The sequence below is a fragment of the Agelaius tricolor genome, unplaced genomic scaffold (genome assembly GCF_023055355.1).
Source record: "Agelaius tricolor isolate 1412-34295 unplaced genomic scaffold, bAgeTri1.0.p SCAF_1, whole genome shotgun sequence".
Classification (NCBI taxonomy): Eukaryota; Metazoa; Chordata; class Aves; order Passeriformes; family Icteridae; genus Agelaius; species Agelaius tricolor.
Window position 1 is genome coordinate 23940445 of NW_027269261.1, and position 7284 is coordinate 23947728.

At 42.7% G+C, this 7284-nt stretch overlaps 1 protein-coding gene across 3 annotated transcripts in view; it reads left to right on the forward strand.

The window, feature by feature from the left end:
- The window catches only part of BICRAL (BICRA like chromatin remodeling complex associated protein), a 69245-nt gene extending 62528 nt beyond the window's left edge, over window positions 1-6717 (forward strand). For all 3 annotated transcript variants that reach the window (XR_011679175.1, XR_011679177.1, XR_011679193.1), the window contains 2 exons: window positions 5745-5875; window positions 6147-6717. The gene's annotated coding sequence lies outside the window, so the exon portion shown is untranslated. The remainder of the gene's footprint in view (window positions 1-5744; window positions 5876-6146) is intronic.
- Window positions 6718-7284: the final 567 nt, after the last annotated feature.

The window sequence follows — 7284 nt, forward strand, 5'->3', positions numbered from 1 at the left end:
TTATTGTTGAGGTCAATCAAAGTGTAATTGTAACATAGGGAAAGACGGTCCCAGGGCTGCAAAAGTTTGCTTCCAACAGCTGCTATTCATTATTCATTAAACTCTACCTTCTGTTTTTGAAATTAATAACCCTTGGCTTTCTAACAAGGTATCAGACGTGCAGAATATAGATTTAAAAATCAAAGATGCGCTGGTTTCATCCCCAAACAAGAGAGAGCACAAAGCACTTTAGCTAGCAATAGCAGTTGGCAGCAGAACATAGTGTTTCTGTTTGTGGAAAACCAGATGTGAGTTAATTAACCTGAAATTTTTGGGCACTGTATGCTGTGTGTGTGAGAACTGATTGGTGCACAATAAACCCCAAACTTATGGAAGACAGGGGGAACACTTAAAACTTCAGTTAAACAAAATTTCATAAAAATTAGGGCAAAGTATCTGCAGGTCTGCAGTGGGAAAATATCAGATGAAACAGAGTTCATTCAAATTGGCACTTGCACCTCCTTTAAGGCAGTGATTTTACAGCATCCACTCACCAGTTTGTTTGAAGTGTTGCCCAAGCTTTAGCTCAGGACGATGGCCAAAGCAGGCACATGATGTTTCTGTCTCATAAATCCCATTCCTGTGTCCCTGTGAATGCTGTCTGACTGAGATGGCACATGGAAAAGTGTCAGGAGAACTTCGGAGCGTGACTGGGGACAGGGTCATTCCCAGCCAGGTCCAGGCACATTTTTTGCATTTTATCATTTTGTCATCACAGAGGGCTAATACACTGTGGCAAAAAATACGTACAAGACCCTGCTCTGAGTGTCTCAGTGCAGGCCATCTGTGGGAAGTATGATTAACTATGGTGCATGATCACAAGACCAGTAACTGTGGTAGTGTATCATAAGGTTAATTAGCATTGGTATAAGAGTGTTAACACAGCCATCTTCCTACTCTCTGAATCAGGTCTTTGATGTCCTTTCTTTTCCTGTGTAAATTCCACTACTTATTCATGTGGGGTTCTTTAAACCATCACTAAATGTTACATTTATGACATGTTTCTAAGCAAACATTGGGATATCCATTGCATATGAAAATGTTTCCTCAGCTCTGCTGGCCTTGCTGAGCAGCTTATCTACTCTTCTTCCTAAGTCTGACCTTTCATGTTTAGTTACTTTAAAGACACTAGAAAACCAACTATCTACTCAATTTCCTTGTAGCTTGGGGGTAAGGTTAAAATATCATGTAGCTACCGTATGTTTGACATTATACAGCAACAACTGATAAGCAAATATTTTCTTTTTAAATACACAGGACATTTTGCAAAAGTACATAACGGGTGTTCTCGTTCTTAGTCTTTGTCCTGGAGAAGGCCTGATGTTGTTAAATATGAAAAGTTGCCACTGGTGTTTACCTTGCTGAATCTGCTCACATCAATTGGTTCTGCCTACCCCATATTTCAAAGTGAAATGATGGGGAAAGGTCATATAGATTGCCCTTCACTTCTCAGCTTAAGGGTGTCCTGGTTGTAATTAAGGAACAATTTCTTTTGTGGTGGTAGTCAAGAAATTTTTCTTTCACTTCCCTCTTTCTCATTTTTTCACATAATGTTTGGAAAGGCATGTGAAAGCCAGAGAACAGATAATGCAGTTGGAAGATTTGTCATTCCAGAGGTAATTTGTTTTTTTCCAAAAAAATAAATCTGAAACAGCTTCTGTGTATTTGTATTCGAATTCAAGTCCATAGACTATCAGCAGTGAGTTTGGAGGTGACAGGCTGAAGGCAAAGGTTTTGATTGCAAGGCCATCTGGCATTGTTATGAGAAAAGTTCTTGAATGCTTAAAAGAAACCCAAACCACATTGCTCAGTAGGTGCTGACTCCAATGAAATTGAACCATCTTAGTGCAGGTTCGCTGTCTGACTTGCTGGAGAGACTGTGGGAAAATCAGCTATTTCTATACTGATGAAGTGGCTGTGGCTGAGAATTGTGATTTTACGGGAAAAAATGTGAAATGGAATGTTTGGCATGCTGAAGCAAAATGTTTTAAAATTGTAACTATTTTTTTTAGCTTCCTGCAAGATTCATGCAAGATGTATCTTTATAGAAGGCCAGAAAGAGGTAATATTGTGTTGCTTCAGTCTGGTCTTAGAGAGACTGAAGAAAGGTAAAATCTGTTTACTGTCACAGAATGGTCTGAAAGTGAGCAATACAGCGAAACATTATTCTGCAGAATATGGAGAGTTTTACTGAGGTTGATTTCCTGAAGTCTGGGTTTTTAGGTTTCTGTGAAACTTGATTTGTTTGCCTGCTTTTCTTAAAGTTCATGCACTGTGTTAGCTTATAGGCCTCACTGCTTGGATGGAACCGAAGGGATTAGAGTGGGCTGTAAGGGCTTTTCAATCTAGGTCAGATTAGATTTAGCACTGACTGAAAATGACACCAGTTGTTCAGTGTTCTGGATCAAATGTACAGTGGCCAGATCCACAGCAGGCTGGGTCATCTGAGGTCATAGTGCAGTGAAAGTTGAGAAAACATAGCCCCAGCTGAAGCAGGGCATTTTCAGCCTGCTAAGCAGGGCAGAGCAGCACTGACTGTTCCTACACGAGGTTTCATTCCTATGTATTTCCCCTTCCTTTTTGAGGCTGAACACTTTATTCCTAGATGCCACATGTAATGCATTTGCAAGCTGGGAAAGCATGCATCAGGCCAGGCATAAGTCTGATATATTTTTTTTTTAGTTCTACCTTTTCCTTTGCTCAGCAGAGAAAGGAATAGGAATGGGAAAGAAAAAATGAACAGGTTTCTGCTTTGGCACTGAGGACCTGCCTGCACAGCAATCTGGTGAAAGGCAAATGCTGTTTGTCTGGGTCTCCTTTGACCCAAGCTGGGTTATTTGCGTCATGCCTGTGGAAGAAGGTTCAAGCTGGAATGCACTGAGCGACAGCTAACAGCCAAAATCAAAAGAATGGGGATTTAAATTTGGTTACCTGCCTTCTACACAGCAAGCCAGATGTTGTTGCTGTGGTATCCAAGAACTACAATTAATTAATTGTTTGCAACAGCGGAGCCCCAGTTCAACACCTTAGTTTTATGTGGGTGAAGCAGCTCAGCCATGCAAAAATTAGACTTCTAAGGTTTATAAATTTGGCAAAGTGTGGGACCCCCTCTGTAACCAAGATCTCCTGCCAGTCGACAGTGAGCTCCAGTGACTTTGCAGCTGCAGACATGCTGAGCTGCATTGGTAGACTACTTCATGTTTCAGGCAGAAAAGATGTAAATCTTCATCCTCTCTGTGATAAATTGTGTGTTAACGAAGATAGACCTTGCTTTGATATGGAACCAGGTTAAAAGAAGAATTCTTCTGATGAGGCAAATCCAGAGATAGTGAAAACAGCGAATTAGGATCCAGGAGTACTTATGGATTCTGAAGAGGAATTTTTGTGTGGACAATGTCACGTTCTGTGCAGCTATACTCACATATTTTAAGATTTGAGCTAAGATTTAAAGGGTGCATTCACAAGCTACTAGTACAGATGTTTACTGGAAAATTTGGTGGTGTGTTTTGGGCACAAGATGTGTTTCACTATGAGCATACCTCCTCTGTTCCCTAAAACACAGCCTGTCTCTGTATGTATAAATGGTCTTGCCTTATTCCACAAAAAGGGTCTGCAAATGAGTAACTAAGTGGCAGAAGGGACAGTTCACCCAAAATGCTCTCCCTGGAGGGTTTGCTTTGAAGCTCTCCCATAGCTCACATGCAGCGTGTCAGGAAATGAGCCCTCAAATTGGTTCATAGGTATGTCCTTGGTTTGACTCACTGCTGCATTATTCCAGTTTTATACTGATGTATCACCATGGGAGTGACCTCTGAGCTCTTATCTCTGTGTCTCATCAAGGCATTTATTAAGCATCCAGTCTCCTTATAAACTGAGTGCCTTTGGTCCTGTGCATAAAACTGGAAACACTAACAAGGACTCTTCAGGACTGAATCATTCAGAGCTTGGTGGAATACAGAAAATCTGATATCTGCAGGTTGGTCACATATGTCCTAGCACAAAGCATGCTGAAGTTATTGGGGACTTAACTACAGACTGAAAGGTCACCTTCAATGATGATTATTCCCTTTTTACAGCTCACCTTCTGTCACACTGTCACAATCAGGCTGCACATTTTGGTGTTGCTTTCATTTCTCCCACTGATATTGCATGTTTTAATGAAGGAAACAACTCTGGTCTCATCCTTTGTTCTGTCAGAAGCTGAACATTAGACTGGTATTTGAATTCTCTGTTTCATGTGGATTATGTTACCTGTCTGTGTTGTGATCCCTTTCTGTTTTCCATATGATACAGTTGGTGTAGGGTTTTTAATCATATAAATGCTATAACCTGGAAGAACCAACATTAATTTCCTCTGGAGACTTATGAAAAGTATCAAGGGTGCACCTGACTTGTGGTGACAGAGCTTTTCAGCATCCCCTGAGAAAGAAGGGCTTCTGGGCACACATGGCAGCCAGACATGGCTCGCACTCACAACAGTGCACACAGAGCACCAGTTATTAACTTTCCATCCATGGATATGCTAACCAGATACTTTAATTGCACTTCTAATGTACCATCACATGGCTGGGGTCAGACACTGGTTGCACCCAGCTGCAGATCAGGCTGAGGTTCCATATGACCACAAACAGCAGAGATAAGGTGAAAGCCAAATACCTTTAGTCTTATGAGCCCTCTGTCTCAGATATTACATCAGACATTCATGAAAGGACAGACAGAATAAATTAGTCAATGTAAAATGTATCTGAAAGCCTGAGATAATCCTATAATTCCCAGTATTATCCCTAATAACATGACTGTAGAACCAGTGATGAAATGGAGCAAAGAGGTCATTGCATGTCAGGGTTCAGATAAGATCTTCTGTGGATTCTTTCCTGTAAGATCTAACCAAAGAAGCTGAAAGTAATTTGAAAAGAACTTTTTTGAGCAGTCTTTACTCTGAAGGGATTAGGAGCCCACAGATGAATATGATGTTCCTCAATCTGCCTGGAAAAAAAAGGGCTTTGCTGGGACAGCCTCAAATCACTGCAAAGAAATAATTAGAATTCAGAATACAATTCCCAGGCACAATGCAGCACATATTTGGTGTGATTAATGAATGGTAAAAGGGGACTTTAAAGGGACCCTACATGGGGAGCTGATTGACAAACCTTTGGGAAGGATCTTGCATCTGAGTCACGTTTCTGGGAGAAGGAGAGCAGCTTTTAGGAGTGACCTGTATCTTACCCCAGAGTTGCAGTAGAGGTGGTGAAGGAGTGCTGTGGCTCCCAGAGAAGGGATCTCAGTGTAGTCCTTGGCTGGAGTGTGCACTGGTGGCCTGGGGAGACACCTGCTTGTGGCTCCTGTGTCCTCTGGCCCATGTGGTGGCCTCTGCAGTGGTGGCCTTTTGACAACTGCACTACTGTTTTTATTTTTGTGTTGGGACAGGCCCCACCAGTAGGACCTGATGGATGAAAGGAGGCTGAAGGGAAGTGGTTGATGTGCAGGCTCAGCTGATGTTCAGCTGGTTCTGTGTCCACAGCTGTGTGTTGAGCATATGGGTGCCTGTGGCCCTCTGGTTCTTGGGATGCTGGGATGGTTGTAACAGAGGGGACACAGCTGGGACAAGAGCATCAGATGGACAGGTCACCAAAAGTGTGGTGGTGCATGTCCTGAGCTGAGAGCATAGTCTGAAACCAAGAAAAACTTTTGTTTTCTTTTTGCAGAGAGAAGGTAGCAGAGTGTAACCAATTCCAAGGCATCTGTTTATAAATTAGTGGTGCTGGTGATGTCTGGATCTTAGTACAACAAAGTCCTTCTTGAAACCACTCCTTGTTCATTCTTCCCAGGAGAAAGGGTAAGCAATGCTTTCTGGTTCCCACTGGAGAAGACTATAAATGCACGAGGACTTTCTATGATTTTCCCTGGGAAGGAACTGTGGTTGGGACATATGTTCTTCTAATTTGGAAAAATCTTATATTTTCCAGGGTGCTTGCCATAAGTCAGGGAGAGTTTGGGCTCACAGGAAAGATGGGTGGGCGGAAAAGCTTTTTATTTTTTTTTGCTTGGTTTGGTTTTATTTTTCCAGTCTGGGCTCTGACACACACTGTTTCACTCTGTTGTTTCAGATTTTACCACTAAAACCTTGGGAAGAAAGGAACCTTCTTCCCTGTTGCAAAGCTGGTATTGTTTGGGATACCCTGCTGGGCTTCTGAAGAGAAGTGATGACAGACACCCTGTGACAGACGTAAAATCCAGCTCTGGAATGCCAGCAGCAAATCCAGCGTGTGAGCAAAGGCTGCTCTGACTTGTGTGGGTCTTCATGGTCGCCTGCCAGTTTCAAACCAGGCTGTGTCAGCGGAGAACTGTAAATGCTTCTTGGGAGAACTGTCTGCTCTGAAGACCTGAAATGGGGAACATAACTTACAGCTCTGAAATGTGGAGTGCAGTTCCTGGAGAAACAATGATTGCAACACAGGGATATGGAGATCTCAGCTGTAAAAGCCTGTAAGGCAGATAAGCCGCCAGGGATTCGCTTGTATCATACTGGGAAGATTCCTAGTCCTCAGTATGGATGTGAGACATGCAGTGAGAAAGAGCTGAGCCCCTCAGACAATTATAATTAGGTCATTAAAGTTAAATGCCAGACTGTATCTTTATATTGCAGTAATAAAAGGGTAGTGAGGACCTCCAGTAAAAGTGTCAGATGATGTGCTATTCCCAATCTGTGATTCCTATGGCTTATGGGTGAAGTCATGGCCAGCACACAGCATATTTCCCATGTGAACAGGTCCAGTTTCACAATCACCACTGTGAAACACACAGGACTCTCCAACAGGCAAGCTCTAGTCAGGTTTGGTTTGACAGCAGAGATTGATTCCTGCATGGAATCATTTCCAGTGCTGTGGGGTCCGAGGGGTGCTGTGTGCTGACCTCACCCCACTGAGAGCAAAAGGATGGAGATGAATGAGTAGCTGGACTCATGGCAACAGAAGAGGGGGAAAACCACCCTAGACCTGATGTGGTTAACCAGGTTTGCTTAGCCAAGGGCTGTCAGGGGAATAGAGTCAGCCTCAGGGTGGCAATAACAGCTTTCACTCCCCATAGCAAATATGGCTTTGTCCACTGGATATATCTGTCCTGCAGGAGGAGGAAGCCTAGGCTAGTACATGTCATCAGACCTAACAGCAAAATCAGTCACTTGGCACACCTGAAATTGCTTGTGGAAATCTTTTCTTCCTGTTTCTCTTTCTATCTTGATAACCA